Below are 17,092 nucleotides of genomic sequence, written 5' to 3'. Positions count from 1 at the left end.
AGCTGTCTGTGGGCACGATGCTGCAGCGAGAAGAAAGGCCGCTGGCCTACCTGGGATTAATGAGTACCCGGGGAATGTGGGATGGCTGTAGGCTGGAGCTGGGGCCATTAAATTCCACTGGTCATTAATCCCCTGGAAATGCCCAGGGCTGAGGTCATTATTCTTGGGAGATAAAAAATTCAGGACCAAACAGCACAAGAGCATGAATAGCGTGCATTTCTCAGATTGGTGATGTGTTTTTCAATTTGTTGGCAGAGTGTAATTTCAGGGAAACAAATCTCCTTTTCATATACCCACAGTGCATGCATGGATCATCTCAACTTGAAATTTGAACTCCAGGGGTATTTTTGGTGTGTACCTACTGTGTTTCGGGAGCTATTAGAAGTTGGATTTTCTTCCGTCCTCTCGGCAGTAAGGGGAACACTCTAGTTTAATGGTGAAGCAGTTGAAGGTTGGAGGGGAGTGTAAGCGACTCAGGTGAAATCACACAGCTGGACAGCAGATCATCCAGCCCCCACGGCTAGTTGCTTCCATCTCGAAGCTTTTTGGTGCCTTTTTCGTGCATCTCAGCTGCCTGCCCAGGGGTGCAAATTATTTCATCAGTGCAGCAAAGCTTGAAAGTCTTCTTGTCTTTTGGGTCCCTTCAGCTACTGGTCCTCTGTGGAGCTTTGTGCACTCCTTCCCACGAGTCCAAAAAGAAGCTGAATCCCACTTTACCACTGTTGCCGTACCTGGTGCTGTGTGTGGGAACGGCCTCTGTAGCACGTCCAGCCTGGTGGTCTGGACGTTAACACCCAGCCCCAGATTATCCTGGGCTAAGTGGTGAATCAGGCTGTATGATCATTGTGGCTAAAACCACCTTGGGCCAACTTCAGGTGGGATTTTCTCAACAGTTTTGTTTCGCTGTGCCTCAGTTTTTCTATCTGTAAAATGGGGCTCATAATTGTGTCACCTGGTGGGATTGCTGGGATGATGGATGAGCTAGTGTTTGTAAAGCACGGAGAACAATATCCATCGCAGAGGAGGAAACACAGATGTATTTGTAAAGGAAGATAAAGTAAAACAAAGTAAGATGAAGTAAAATAAAAACCAAGTCAAATAGACAATAGAAAGTAAAATAAAGTAAGTTCTGAGGGCTAGGCAGCAAGGCACTATTGTAAGGAGTGTATAAGCACTATTTGAATGCAGAAACCATATTTAGGTATTTGTTGGTCTTTAATAGAACTTTGAAATGTCTTTCCGCATCAACAGTTTTATTGATATACGCTTCTTGCTTTTTGTCACAGTAGATGCAGAATGCCAGCAAAGCTAGTCTTCTTGGTTGTTAGTCTTTTTGATATTTTGCACCAGCCTTATAAGTTTTTTCTTTTTCTATGAAAAAGAGACAAAAAAGGTAGACAGATTACTAAGACTTTAGAAGCCCAACTTTGTGCTCAGAGCTGTATATACAGCAGCTCTGCCAGTGAGGGTACTTCATCCTCATCCTACAAGGCTTCGAGGCCTTTGAGGGTTCAATTCACTCAACTAGAAAACAGACTGGGATTAGAACCTCGAAAGCTGGGGTTTGTCCCACACCAAAGCGACAAAAATTTGTGTGACTGCTTAATGCATCAAGTTTATCAGTGCTATCACTTATAGTAATATGCTTCTTAAATTTATTTATTGGGGAGCATTTTGTAATAACAGTGGAAAATATAAAACCAAGAATTAAAAATTTTGCTACAGTCCCTTCTCCGCAAAAATATTGTCATCTTCAGTCTACGAGCCTCTTCCTATGGAGACTTTTACATATGTAGCCATAATCATAGAAAAGATCCAGATTTAGTTTGCTTATTCTGCTTAATATTGTCCCAAGCCAGGTAATTTGAAGGACTCCACTCATTTTTACTCTGTATTCTACTGTGTTTGTTAAAAAAAAGAAAAAAAAAAAAGAAAAAGTTATACTATTTTATGGCCTCAATTGAATACCGTTCAGCTTCAAATAATTACCAATTAGAGCAGTGTACGTCATTTTAAAAATTGCATCAGGAGAAGAAATACGTCTTCTTGGGACAATGATAAACCTGCCCACTAAAATGGGGCACTGTGCATGTCTGTGATGAAACCACAGGTGGCGGGACATGTCTGAAGTCCTGTGGTGGTTTCTCACCATACGTGATGATCAACGACAGATGCATTTACGCTTTTTTTGGGGGGGAAATCATTTTTATTCATTAAATGAATTAAATTTCTGTAGCCCCAAAGACCTGTCCTAAAGTTGATGGACACAGAACACTCAGTGCCTGCATCTTTGTTTGAGATGGAGAGCAACGCCCTTGATTCACGTATTCTTTTAAGACTTGTTTGTTGAGCATCTCTGTTTTCAAAGCACTGTGTTAGAACACTGCTTGGCAAACCATAAAGTACATGCGAGCAGGGATAATATTAAAATGCAGATTTGGTAGCATGGGGACTGAGATATTCACCATTCCTAACAAGCTGCCAAGTGAGGCCAGCTGCATCGGTCAGTGGGGTGATGCTCACACAATGCTAGAAGGCAGACAATCCTGCTCTCCTGGCCCTTGCATCCTACTTCATGATACAGAGAAGAAACAAGTAAGCAAAAGCTGAATCAGGCCCTTTCCAAGGGTGCCCAGTGCTTGGAAAACATAGAGACCCTGGACACGGGGTTGCCGGTAACGTAGGATGTTCAGGGAAGACCTGTCTCTGAAGAGGTGACAGTTGAGCTGAGAGCGGATAAATGTGAAGGATGGAAACGTGTGGAGATCAGGGAGAAGAGAGGTAGAAATAAATGAGTTGTGTTCAAAAACTGTAGAAGTCCAGTGTGGACAGAGTAAGTGAGGAAGAGAACAGTGTGAATGAGGTGAGAGACCTAAGAGAGGGCTGGGTGGGTCGGACCGCGTAGACCCCAGGAAGGAGTATGGGTTTCAGTCATTTGTGACCGGAAACCATGGGGTGGTTTAAGTCGGGTGACAACTCACTGCAATGACTTTTTCAAGGAGTTCTTTAGCTACTGTGTGGAGGGCAGGATCTGAAGGGGTGAGAAGGGAAGAGTGACACCAAGTAGGAGATGGGGCCTGGGTCCAGGAGAGATAATGGAGGTGTGCAGACGGGGAGCAGCAGATGGACTGGAAACATCTCCTGGAGGAAGGAGCACCAGGCTCTTCATTCTTCTAAGAACCAACTGCCTTACGCTTTGCCCGTGTGTCAGCCACGCTTGGACGGCTGCTCACTACCTGGATCTAGGAAGACCCTCTGCACCTGGGAGGGAGACAGGTGAGTGGCCCACCATTTTAACACAGGGGCCAGGCAAGGTGTTTCGGGCGCCAAGGAAGGGCTGCCTTCCCGCTGACTGAGTCTCCATGCACATCAGCATAATAAAGGCCTGACAAACAGATAGTATAGAGCCCCATGCAGATGGAAATGTCTGTGTTGTGACAGTCCTTCCTTTATTTTTGTCTCTCTGTTGCTCAGATGTCTTGTGAGGATTGGGGTTAATCCTGAGATGGGTAGGTCTGAGCTGCAGAAATAAGTCAACGAGGACCAGCTCTGTGCTGACGGAAGGGGCAGTAGGTGCGGTGGGGGAACCCACAGACTCTGAGGCCTCAGATCCCACCAGCCGTGTGGCCTTGGACAGGTTACTTAACTTCTGTGTGCCTCTGTTTCCTCTTTCCTGAAAACCATAGGGTGTCGTGGCCAGCATGAAATGACTTAGTGTAGGCTCAAGTTCATGGGGAGCGCTGCAGATGTTTAGCCATTATTATTGTTATCGTTGGAATTATGACTATTCCCGGGCAGTTATACAATGGAAATTTCACTGGATCATGGCCAAAGTTCTTTTTTCTTTGAACTGGATGGATTCGCGGTTCAAGGTCCATTTGGGGAAGCTACAGAGGGAAAGAAAATGGGTTTTAGGGCCACACTGGCCTATGTTGAGACTCACCTTCATCATTCACTAACTGTAATTTGGGAAAGGGACTTGGGCTTTCTGAACTAAGCCTCAGTTTCCTCTTCTGTAAATTGGGACTAATGATATTAACCTTAGAGTTCAAGACATAGAATAGACGTGATGTCTGCTAAGCAACCATCATCGTGCCTAGACCAAGATAGAGCACTTATCAATAGCATCCAGCAGATATTTGTCAACAGCCTACTATGTGCCAGACACTGCGCTAGGTGTCAGAAATATAATATGAGCAAAGCAGAGGTGTCCCCTACTTCCGGGAGAAGGAAAGCCCAGGCAACTGTGATGTTCCCTTATCCAGATAGAAAGATCCTCTGAGGGGGTGACAGTCACATTAGTATTAGCATTGGGATTCTCAATGATTGAACATCCCTTACTTGACCCCCAGGCATCATGCATCCTGGTGTGTGTTGTGGTCAGTTCAATGTACACATCACACGTTCATTATAAAATGCTCTTCATCTGTGACGTTGTCAAAGAGAGCTCCCCCTCCTATGAGGGGAAATTTGCCCCTGCCCTCCGTAACCCGTGACTACAGTACCTGACGCCACGAAAGAACTTTGCAGATGTGATTAGTTAAGAATCTGGAGTTGGAGACACCCCTGGATTTTTCTGGGTGGGCCAGTGTAGTTATGTGGATCCTCAAAAGTGGAAACCTTTTCCTGGCTGAGGTCACAGGAAAAAGTGACTGCAGAAGAATGATCAGAGAGAGGGAATGTTTCTGGCTTTGAACATGGAGGAAGGAGCCATGAGCCAAGGAATGTGGACCATCCATAGAACCTGGAAAAGGCAAGGGAACAGATTCTCCTCTGAAGCCTCCAGAAGGAACGCAGCCCGGCGGACACCTTGGTTTTAGCTCAGAGAGACCCATGTTGGGGCCTCCCTAGTACTCCCACGTAAGCAGGTTGTGATGTCGGCCACACTTCCCTTTGGAAGTAGTTGCTATGAGCCCATTTTACAGATGCATAAAAGCTGGGAGTCAAGGAGGCTAAGCATATTGTCCACGACTCACTAGAGAGTAACCTGGGGCCCGCGTTTCTCCCTGGAGCTGCCCAACTCCACGGCCCCTCCTGTTTTGACCCCACCACACAGCTGCTGGGTAGCCACATGTTCTGCAGAGACCCTTATGCTGATGACCAGCAAACGTGGGAGAGGCGAATCAGCCACGAAAACTCCTAGGCTGCTGCCCATCTGTCACGAGACAGGTGCCTAAACTCTGCTTTCCAACTTTGTTTGGTTGAGCCTGCCATACCCGACAAAAATTGTGTGACCTAGCTTGTAGTCGCTTTTGCCGTGAAGGTATCATTTACTGGTGAGTGTATTTTACTGCGCTGTTACAGATCTCTTCACTCAAGCAGCTGTCTAACGTGTTGAATCGTCTTTCATCTTGTCAAACACTTCCATTCGCCTTTCTACAGCTTTCTCAGCCAACATACACACACCTAATCAATCTAATGCCACTGTCTCCAGACTTTCAAACCCAAAAGCACTGCCCCAACTGCTTTCTTAAAGAGATAATCATCTCTTTTCATTGCACGCAAAGAACGGCTGCTTATTAGGGGATGTTTTCTTAGCAGAGTGAAGGAAGAACAAGTTGAGATATTTTACTTACTAGCATTTCTTCCGGTTCAATTATGGGAACTCCTTGCTCAAACAGGAAGACTCGTGATACAGTTGGTATCCCTGCCCTTTCCCCAAATTACATGTGTGTATGGATAACGCAGTGTTAAGCAGTGTATTCTGATACATTGATTATCTAAAGGTGAAATCCAGATAGGTATGTGATGTCTTGCATCTCCCAGAAGTAGGACCCACTTAACCTCTTAGCCTCTTCCAGCACCTTCCACCTCACCCGTTGTCTCGCTCCATGTGTTTCTGCGATACTGGTTGGCATGATTCGATGCCTCCGTGCCTTGGTCTCTGGTCTTACCATGCGTATCCCCTTGATGTGTTTGGTGAGCCCCTAATTATCCTTCAAACTCGGCTTAGACGTCATCCTTCATAGAAAGGCCCTCCTGCATCTCCCAGGGTGCATTGCTCTGTCCTTGATACCCCAGGGGTCCTTGTCTGCTCTTCTACCATCCACATTTATGAGATCGTATATATCTTATATATCTTGTCTGTTCCTGTGAAGCAGATTACAAAAGCAGCCCCATTCTTCGCTCCTGGTGCCACCCATGCCCTTTGCTGTATAACTTTGCAATGTTCTTTCTCTTTAACTTGGAATCAGCCATGTAACCTTTGGCCAATGAGATGTTAACAAACGTGATGCCAGCAGAGGCCGGCAAGACCTGATGCGATTGGGCTTGCCCTCTCCCTGTGTCTCGGACACTGCCATGGCAACGTACCCACGCTAGCCCACTGGAGGATGACAGACCCACAGCACAGGGCCCAGTCCTCTCAGGTGCCCAGCCCACTACTAGTCAAACTTGAGACATCTAAGCAACGCCAACCAGAATCAGCAGAGCTCCCAAGACGCACGAGCAATAAGTTTCTCGTTGTAAACTACTGAGATTTTGTTCCTTCCACAGCCTATTACATCACTAAGTGACTGATACACTCCCGTATAAACCGACACTCTCCTTAAGGTTAGACACTGGGTCTAGGTCCTGTGTGTATCCTCAGGGTCCCAGACTTAGTAGGAACTCAGTAAGCAACTGCTGAATTGAAAGGAAAATCACTTTCACATTCTGTGTACATAGCAGCAGCTCTGGATTACTAACACTGAACCTGGGGCATTTGTTATCTGGAAGGAAACCTAATGTCATTTTTTGCTTATGACTCCAAGTGACAGAATTTCCATTAGTAAATAGATCCTTTATTTGTGTGAGGATGGAGGGGAAACTGACCTTAGAACAGTCTTGCCAACCCCCATGCAGAACATAACTCTCCCATAAAGCCTGTCTGTGTACAAACGATTCATTAAAACCTCTTCCTTTTTATTGTAAATTCATTACTTATATTATCTAAGGGAATTGTGTGCAGTGAAGCACGTAGGGCAGAGATCACTCAGGAGTTAACAGTGATCCCTAAACCAGTTAGTTGGATGCATTGTGAAGAAGTTGATGGATGAAATGATTGCTATGCTAAGAAGTGGAAACAAAACAAAAACTCTCTAGCTAGGCCTGTGTGATTTGGTGATAGACTGTGGATTTCTCAATTGCACTTTTGTTTCTCAGTATGATATTTTCTGTTTAAATTTTAGATTGGTTGCAAACAGATCCACACAAAGAAGACACTGCACATAGGAGCTGTGTGCTCTGTTTTAGTCTTTCTTCTTAAAAAAAAAAAAAAAAAAGAAAGAAAGAAAAAAAATATATATTTGAATTAGTTAGGATGGAAGGAGGTAAGTCACTTCAACCTTTAAACCCCTTTGACATTCACAAGGTGCTAAAAGTCAGCTGGGGTCTGAGCTCTGACGAATTTGCATCTCTTTGAATATGATGCTTGAAAAACCCCAGCGATAGATTAAATTTTGCCAAGGAGAAAATGAGAGAGAGGCTTCCATCTCTCAGGTCTGCTGGGAGGATCTTTATGGTTGATTTACTTTTTTTAAATAAATGTTTCTTTATGTGTTTCCCTCAGTTCCTGCCCAGGCTGCCTCTCTCATACAAGCTGTAACTTCTGCCAGTCCTATCAGCCTGCAAACAGTAAGTCAACCTGGTTCTGAGTACAAGGTGAAGGGATATTTCAATCTAAGCTGCATATACCTTCTGTGTTTTCTGATTAAAATGTGCAAGCAAACCTTGGAATAAACTCTACCTGACATGACTTCTAAAGTAATTTATGCTCTTTGCAAACCTCGGATGCAGGATTGATTTTGGTGCCTGTCACTATATTTCAGATGATCAAAAATGGATCAGAGCTTTTAAATGAATTTAATGACTAAAGAGGATCCCGTAAAAAAAAAAAAAAATCAGTGAGGTCAGAAATCAAAACTCCTTGTCTAGACCCACAGTAGAATGTTATTTTTTTTCCTTATAAAAGTGACACATACTCATCATCAAAAAATTGAAAAGTGCAGAGATAAAGAGGAGAACAAAACTCACTAATAATTAAACAGGCCAGAGAGACCCACTGCTAGCATGAAAGCGTATTTTCTTCCAGTCTTATCTCTGCCTCCATGTCGTTTTATAAAGGTTAGCATATACAACAAGTCCAATTTTGTTTCCTGATTTTTATCACTTGCAATAAGAAAAATGACGATGATGTTGGTGGTAATATTTGAGCACAACTGGTCAGGAACTTTCTAAGCACTAGGCACATATTGCCTTGTTTGGTCTTCAAAACAATCCTATGAGGCACGTTCTATTATTTTCCCTATTTATAGATGTTAAGTAATTTGCCCAAGGTCACACAACCGGAATGTTCTAAAGCTGTGACTGAAACCAAAGCAATCTGATTCCTGAACGCTACACCCTTAATCCCTATGCTATGATATAAACCTTCACGGCGCTATCATAAAGTAATCACAGGTACATATGATTTTTAGTGGTTGTATAATATACCAGGAAGCATCATTCGCTATATATTTATATTTAAATTGCATTGTATGCAAATGTGCCCTCCTGGACGTGTGCAAGGTGGCAAGCCCATACTATGACATTGTGACAGTGACCTATTGTCTTCAAAGCCATTTCTGGATATCAAGTGGTGTCATTATTTTGCTCTTTGCTCCACTCTCCATTTGGTGCTCCTTGAAAAAGCACCAACTATCTCATCAGATAGACCTGGGTTTGACTCTCAGCTCTGCAGCTTATTACCAGTGCTTTTTTGAGATACATTGCTTACCCTCTCTCTACCTAAAGCAAAGTAGAGGTGCTATGAAAATTAAGTGAGATGCGATGGGTATGAACGGTCTGGTATAGTTGCTGACACATAGGAAGTGGCCATTATATAGTAATTCTTTTTATTATCAATAATAATTTATAATAACTATTATGTTTTGAGAAATAAGTATATGCATATGCATGATTGAATTCAACCTTCACAACAACCCAATAAAATCAGCATTATTTATCTTCTTTGATAGATGAGAACAATGATACTTAGAGAGATTAAGTGACTTTCTCAGGTGAGTCCTGACTAGACATTTGAGGGTCTGATTCCAGAGGCCACACTCTGATGCTCTTTGCTATCCTGGGGTCCAGTCATGAAGTGCCTTAAAATCTCTGCCAAGGAAGTTAAGGCTCAATGGGGGCACTGAAAGGCAGAAAGAGTAGGGAATAAATAACATCATTTTTCCAAGATCCATCTGCTGTAGCATGTGACATGGAGAATGCATAGAAAGAAGCAAGGCTGGAATAAGGAAGAGCAGATAAGAGGCTGTTATTGGAATTTAAGCAAGAGATAATGAAACAAATAAGAAAGAATGACAGTGGAGATGGAAAGAAGTGGATGGTTTCAAGAACTTTGTCAGAGGCGGAACTTGCAGGATCTAGTTGGTGCCTTGTGACAAATAGGAAAGAAAGGAAAATAAGATGTCCAGATTTTTGTTTATGTAACTAGGTAGGTAAAACCAATAGTTTACTCTACCAATACAGAATAGAAGAATGGTCAAGGAAAGATAGCCTGTGTACTTTTGGATAAGTTGACATTAATTTCCTAATAGATGCCAAATGGAACTAACCAGGCAGCAATTGGATGCAGATGTCTGAAGCTCAAAAACAGGAACTAAATTAGGTCATGTGCTTTCCACAAATTTATGATGGTTGAAGATGAGGGAGTACAGGGAGTGTATGGGAAAGTGAAGCTAAAGGAACTGAGACTGGAACATGAGAAAAAACATCCAAGGGATGGACAGAAGCTACGCTGTGTGTTAGTCAACATGGGCTATGTTATGCTGCAGTAACAAGTCGTAATATCTGAGTATCTTAGCACAACAGAAGCATATTATTTTCTTGTGCAAAGTGTGATAAAGGTTGGCAGGGGCTCTCCTCCATCTAGTGACTCAGGGAACCAGCCTGTCACCATTTTGGGGCCCCAATCTCTCAGTAATTGACTTCCAAGAGCCCTGACAGAGGGGAAGACCATACAGATAAGCTCTTAACTGCTGTGTTTGGAAGAGAGAGATGTATATCACTTGTACTCACTTTTCTTTTTTTTTCTTCTTTTTTTTTAATTAAAATTTATTGGGGTGACAATTGTTAGTAAAGTTACACAGATTTCAGGTGTACAGTTCTGTAATACATCATCTATATATCACATTGTGTGTTCACCACCCAGGGTCAGTTCTCCTTCCATCACCGTATATTTGATCCCCTTTACCCTCATCTACCACCCCCCACCCCTTACCCTCTGATAACCACTAAACTGTTGTCTGTGTCTATGAGTTTTTGTTTCTCATTTGTTTGTCTTGTTCTTTTGTTGTTTTTGGTTCATATACCACATATCAGTGAAATCATATGGTTCTCTGCTTTTTCTGTCTGACTAATTTCACTTAGCATTATAATCTCAAGATCCATCCATGTTGTCACAAATGGTCCTATTTCATCTTTCTTACTGCCAAATAGTATTCTATCATGTATATATACCACAACTTCTTTATCCATTCATCTATCGCAGGACATTTTTGTTGCTTCCATGTCTTGGCCACCATAAACAAAGCTGCAGTAAACATTGGCACACACTTGTTTTTATGTATAAATATTTTCAGATTTTTTGGGTAGATACCCAGGAGAGGGATTGCTGGGTCATATGGTAATTCTATTCGTAATTTTTTGAGGAACCTCCACACTGCCTTCCATAACGGCTGCACCAGTCTGTATTCCCACCAACAGTGTATGAGGGTTCCTTTTTCTCCACAGCCTCTCCAACATTTGTTACTATTTGTCTTGTTGATGATAGCCATTCTGACTGGGGTGAGGTGATATCTCATCGTGGTTTTTATTTGCATTTCTCTGATTAGTGATGTTGAGCTTTTTTTCATATGTCTATTTGCCATTTGTATGTCCTCTTTGGAGAAATGTCTCTTCAGATCCTCTGCCCATTTTTCAATTGGGTTGTTTGTTTTTTTGTTGTTGAGTTGCATGAGTTCCTTGTATATTTTGGATATTAGCCCCTTATCGGAGGCGTTGTTTGCAAAAATCTTCTCCCATTCAGTTGGTTGCCTCTTTATTTTGTCGATGGTTTCTTTTCCTGTGCAGAAGCTTTTAAGTTTCATATAGTCCCATTCGTTTATTTTAGCTTTTACTTCCATTGCCTTTGGAGTCAAATTCATCAAATGCTCTTTGAACCCAAGGTCCATAAGTTTAGTACCTATGTTTTCTTCTATTCAGTTTATTGTGTCAGGTCTTATGCTTAAGTCTTTGATCCATTTACTCACTTGTCATTAGTCACAACTCATTGCAGACCGCCACCCTGCCTACAAAGGAGGCCGGGAAGGACTATGAGCACAGAGAGAAGAAATGACACGCTGGAGGAACACAGGACATTGAGCCCACCACCAACTCTCCAGTAGCGTTCCAAAAGGAGTTATGAATTCTCAGGCTCTGTTCAGGCACTATTTACCATAACTAAGTGTTGATGTCATCTTGAGGTCGGTATGGCCTCGAGGTACGATGGGTACCAATCAGCGCTGCCCCATGGAGAGATGTGGGCAAGCCGGCAAGAGAGAGGAAAGGCACTGCAGGACCGTCCCAGCACTAGATACTGTGCAGGTCAAGTCCGGCAGCGTTTAAAGGGTTGTGGGGGATTTGGCCAAAGGAGGACTTACCTGCTGGGTGGGGCCCAGTGCTCTAAGCCAAAGTTAAACTCAAAATTAGAAGGACAACAACACATGATTATGTCCAGTGGATTCTGTAATAGCAGAGCTCTAGAGCTTCTGGGAAATCAGAGAGCTGGGCACAGAGACAAAACCGGAAACTCGTTTGTCCTGGAGGGCAGAAACTTCAACAAGTGCCCGTAGATGATGCCGAACATGTCAGATGTGGGTCTCATGCTGTGAAACAGACTCTGACGCGACCCACAGGTGGGCCCTGGACTGACTTATGTCTTGGTTCCGTCGGGACTGGATCAAGTGCTGAGCAGGTGGAGCCTTAGGAGGGAAGGAGAGAATCCAGCTGAGACGACCTGTGGAAGGTTCCCAGGCTCACCTTCCAGGCCAGTGACTGGTGTGGTTTGAAGCCGCAGTTCTGTTTGGTTTATGCTGCCAATGACATATGTCATGCTGGTTTAGCCACTCTCTCTGGGTGTTGCTTTTCCTATTCCTGAGTGGGGAGGGTGCAGTGAAATAAACGATCCATACAGTCCCTTCCCCTTCCCAAACTACTAATCTGTAATTAATTGAGGTATTGTAAAAGGCAGCCGCATTAATGTATGCTGTTATACAAGCTGTTATTTTTATGAATCATAGACAGCTCTTCCCCACATTCCGAGTTAATGGGCACCTACTGCAGGTTTAGAAACCCACTTAGAGGGGCATTCAGAGGGGATGCCATGTGAAGACCACATAAAACTTCTCATGAAGTTTAATTGCAATGCACTTCCCCAGAGAGGCAGTGCTGTTATCAATTAAGAGCAAGTCTCTAACGCACGCCGAGTTTGAAAATGAAACACAACACTGCTCATAGCCACGCTTACGATATTAGGAAAAACCAGGTGCTTGAAGCATTGGGAGGTAAAGCCTTCAGAGGAGCGACTCCTCTGAGCTTTGCAGGTTTGATATTTCTCCCTCATCTGGTGGGGTTTCCTCATCTGGTGGTTGTTGGGGAGACTTGTTGCCAGGAGACCCACTTTGCCCTTCTGAAGAGTTTTGTAGGGATAGCCAAGTCATGATGACTCTAACAGTCTCAATTCTCTTATCCCAATGTCTTCCCCATCGCTTCCATTCCTGCAACCCCAAGCCGTTCTCGTTTCGCCAAGGCCCTGCTGCACTCTGGACCTCATTCTCTTTCATTTGGGGCTGGCCACTCATGTATCAGCAAAGTACCTTGGAAGCAGCTGAAGGTCAGGTCTGAGGAGGAGGCTTGCATGCACCAGAGAAGAACCCATGGAAACAACGCCAACCAATGACCTAAGGAAGTGCATGGGGGGCTGGGTGCACAGCACTTCACAGCTTGCAGCGCGCTCCCGCCTCCCACCACTTCCTGCCAGCATCACACCTGCAAAGTGAGGCCCACAGGACTGGCCTGAGGAAGGAGGAGTGAGGTAGCCAGAACTTAAGTGACTTGTTACAGGTCACATAGGTAATAAGTGGAGGGTCTGAGCCTGAAATTCAGGCCTCTGGTTGCGTCTGCAGCACTTTCTCACTTCGTTTATCTACTCCACTGCTCCCGTGACCCCTCTGTCTGTGCTGCTGGGCCTGCTTCCTCAGTTCCTGATTTTGCTCTTCCTGAGACTGTGCTCAGAATCCCTCTGCTCCCCCTTCTTCCTGTAGCTCTTCTCCCTGACAGGGCTTGCCATTTGCTTCCATTTGCTAGGAACTCCAAAGGGCATAATAATCTTGTTTACTCATCAGAACAGCTCTACAAAGACCTCTCTGAAGCTTGGAAGGGTGATTCCCCCTGCCTTGCATCACACAGCTAGTAAATGACTGAATGGGAGTTGGGTCTGAATCCAACCACCATTCTCTTAACCACGATCCATGTACTTCCGTGAAGCCAAAGGGAGGGGGCTTGGATTTGGAATATTATAAGACAAAGACCCCCTCTCAGGTACCATTTGTCCAGATGTGGACCAGATGGATGAGGGGAGAGACCAAGCAAGTCCTGGGATTGAAAAATAAAACATAGCACAGGAGAGGTATACAAATCATGCCACGTGGTACACAGCAGTGGGAGGGACAGGGTGGGATGTGAGAGGAAAGCCAGACTCAGAGGCTGGAGCGTTCTGGGGACCCAGTGAGGAAGTGAATGTGGAGATGCCAAGCACCGCAGGGTCTGGGGGGCCTCTGGGGGTGCGAGGTGAAAAGTTGTTGGCCAGAAGGAAGCGAGGGAGGAAGGGAAGGAAGGAAGAAAGAGTAAGGGGGGGAGGAGAAAAGAAGGAAAAGAGGGAGGGAAAGTGGGAGGGAGGGAGGCAGGGAAGGAGGAAGGAAGAAAAAGCAGGAAGGGGAGAGAACCCAAGGGAAGGAGGGAGAAAGGAAGGAAAAGAGGGCGGAGTTGGTATAGTTGGGACTCTGATCTCACACCCAGATGGCAGTAGACCTTCTCAGAAATGTAAAGCTTATCACCTGCTATAAATCTGGTTTCCCAGAAAGGGCAAAAAGATCTGGGATTTTTTTTAGACAAGTGACAGAACATCCTGTTACAAAAATGGTAGGGTGTGCCAGCGGTCATTAAAGTGATTTCTTCCTATGTCCTGTTACCATAGTTCCTGGGGTTCCCTGGAGGAGAAGGTAGAAATAGAGACAGCATCATGGCCTGTGCATCAGGAGAAAGGCAGGAGGCAGGGGCCGTCCTCTCTCCTCTGACCTCTACCTCCTGTGTGTCCTTGAGCAAACGTCGGACCTCTCTTAACCTCGAGCACCTCCTCTGTAACACAGGGATCCCACATCATTCAGAGACTGAAGGCAGGACCCCGGACCAGATGGTCCCTTGAGACCCAGGAGGACAGACGTAGCATCTCTCCACAGCTTCCAGAACTTTCCCTCACACGTTTCCATGCTCCTTGTTAAAAGAGGCTAGGACCGTGGCTGCTGAGGGATTATTATACCCGTGGCGGAGAAGTCACTATCATTATCGTGTCACCACTGAGGCTCAAAGAGTGAAGTGACTTTCCCAAGATCACACTCATGAGAGCAGGGCCAGGGCGGGGACCCACGTCGTTGGCTTTCCTTATAAGATGCTGCCTCTTCCAAAAACCACTCCAAACCCTGGTTATCTTGGGACACCCTATATGTAAATGGACCATCTGAGCATCCGTTTTGGACTGTTCCTTTACTTATAAACTATCTCTTCAAGTCCCAAGCGGTGCAAATTCTCAGGAAAGATTTAATTTACTTAATATATTGAGAGTTTTGAATGAACCTCATATTGAAACCTGATTGGAAATGAATGCCTCTCTTTCAGACAATGCAGAAAAAGACCTTACACTTAAAAATTAACAGAGTGCTAACATGACAATTATATTGACAAGAACACCATAAACTGGCCTGGCTCCCCATCAGCTGCCTCTCGCTCCACATGCCTACTTTTAGCATGTTGGTGTTGTACTTTGTCTCCCTACCTAATGAAAATTGTGTCCCTAACAAGGGCCATAGTAGTGAAAAAAGGAATTTGTTCCTGAATTTGGCTTTACATGCGGCCATCAAAACAGCTGCATCTAAATTGCATTTTCTGCTAGCTTTGCTAGAGTTTGTATTTATATTTGCAGGGTCTTCTCTCCCTTTAAGTTTTATCTGGTAAAAAAATGTTTAGCTATGGCCCACCTCTTGAAACATCATGCTTACCATAAATTCACCATGTGGGTACATTGTCGAATCGCACTTATGACAGGTGACGTGGTTCTCGTTTGCCTGCTGAATTCATTCAACGCTCCTCACTTTGGCATTCAAGGCCTTTCTTGATGAGTCTCCAAAAACATTTCACACACAGTCTACTACCCAACGTTTACTCATTTATTCCACAAGTACTTACTGAGCAGCTACTACGTTTTAGACAGTTTTATGTGCTCCTACTATGTACAAAGTGCTGAGAGGGCCACAGTCCTTCTTTTCAAGTTGTTCATATGTCCAAGGGGAATAAAGACACAGGTTAGCAGGTGACGGAACGAGACAGAACCTCACCCGTGGTTACATAGAGACCCCCTGTGACAGGTGGGCAAGAGAAGGCCGGTTCTTCCCATAGCTTGTGCCTTTGAAGCCCCTTCCGGAAAGGGGGGCATTTTCGTGGGCCGTGAAGGATGAGCCTTTCAATGACAGAGGCAGGAGGAGCGGCACCCAAAGAGGGCGCAGAGTGAGTCCAGAGCACAGGGACTTTTTCTGAGAATGACCAGTGGTCCAGTGTGTTTGGCACATCAAGGGTAGTTGGGCAGGTAAATTGATGTATCAGTTGTGCAGGAGTGCTGGAGATAGAGCACGGAGGGCTCTGAGTGCCGCAGCAGGACCCGGAATAGGATTCTGTTGGTGGAGGGCAGGGTCTGAATGTTTGGAGTGTCCTGATACCCACTGATTCAGACAGCCCACCGTTCCCCCCACACACCTGGCCTTGCCAGCGCCAGGGCTTCAGGTGTGATGGTCTCCAGCGCCGGGGACAAGATTCTCGTATTTCTGCTCTTGAATTCCCACCCATTCCTGTCTCTTCTGACTCCAGGCTTGGAGCTTCCCGAAGTGCTCCTGTCGTGTGTGTGTGTGTGTGTGTGTGTGTGTGTGTCCATGTGTGTGAGTGTGACCATGTGTATGTGTCACCATGTGTGTGTGACCGTGTGTGTGAGTGACAACTGTGTGCAAGTGTGTGACCCTATGTGTGAATGTTACTGTGTGTGTGAGCATGCGTGTGTGTGTGAACGTGTGAACATGTGTATGTGAGTGTGTGTGAACGTGTGAGCATGTGTGTGTGAGTGTGTGTGAACGTGTGAGCATGTGTGTGTGAGTGTGTGTGAACGTGTGACGTGTGTGTGAGTGTGTGTGAACGTGTGAGCATGTGTGTGTGAGTGTGTGTGAACGTGTGAGCATGTGTGTGTGAGTGTGTGTGAACGTGCGACATGTGTGTGTGAATGTGTGTGAACGTGTGACGTGTGTGTGAGTGTGTGTGAACATGTGAGCATGTGTGTGTGAGTGTGTGTGTACAGTGTTTTACTCCCTGTATCTGCTTTCAATCTTTTAGAGATTCCTCAATGTTCTTAGTCTGCCAGTGGCACTTGTGCTTGTTTCTGTGGATTCATTCTATTTTCTTGCCTTGTTTAAAATACATTCTCTGGCATTTTCTGAGATTTTTTTGGGAGCAGTGGAATAGTCACCAGCCTCCTACCTTGAACCCATCACACAAGTTCTTTAAATAGCTTAGATTCATCATTCTATTTTCCTTCCTCACATCATACTTTTAAGAGATAGAACAAAAGTCTTCCCCTCATACAGAAATCACAAAACACTAATGATTTTTTTATCTCAATGCCATGAGAATTCAGCTGTCCATCCGCCTTTCCTGTGCCCCTCTCCCCTGAAGATTCCACATCAATAGACAGAGTGCTCCT

The 17,092-nt window shown here is 44.7% G+C and overlaps 1 long non-coding RNA gene across 1 annotated transcript in view; it reads left to right on the top strand.

Annotated features, from left to right (window-relative positions):
- Window positions 1-17,092, top strand: part of LOC141570808 (uncharacterized) — a 105,655-nt gene that overhangs the window by 67,999 nt on the left and 20,564 nt on the right. Inside the window, exon 3 of the long non-coding RNA XR_012495261.1 lies at window positions 7,550-7,614. This is a non-coding gene — a long non-coding RNA (uncharacterized LOC141570808). The remainder of the gene's footprint in view (window positions 1-7,549; window positions 7,615-17,092) is intronic.

This window comes from Rhinolophus sinicus, linkage group LG03, assembly GCF_036562045.2.
Source record: "Rhinolophus sinicus isolate RSC01 linkage group LG03, ASM3656204v1, whole genome shotgun sequence".
NCBI lineage: Eukaryota > Metazoa > Chordata > Mammalia > Chiroptera > Rhinolophidae > Rhinolophus > Rhinolophus sinicus.
Note: the sequence above shows the minus strand (reverse complement) of the source record. Positions and strands in the feature narration are given on the sequence as shown.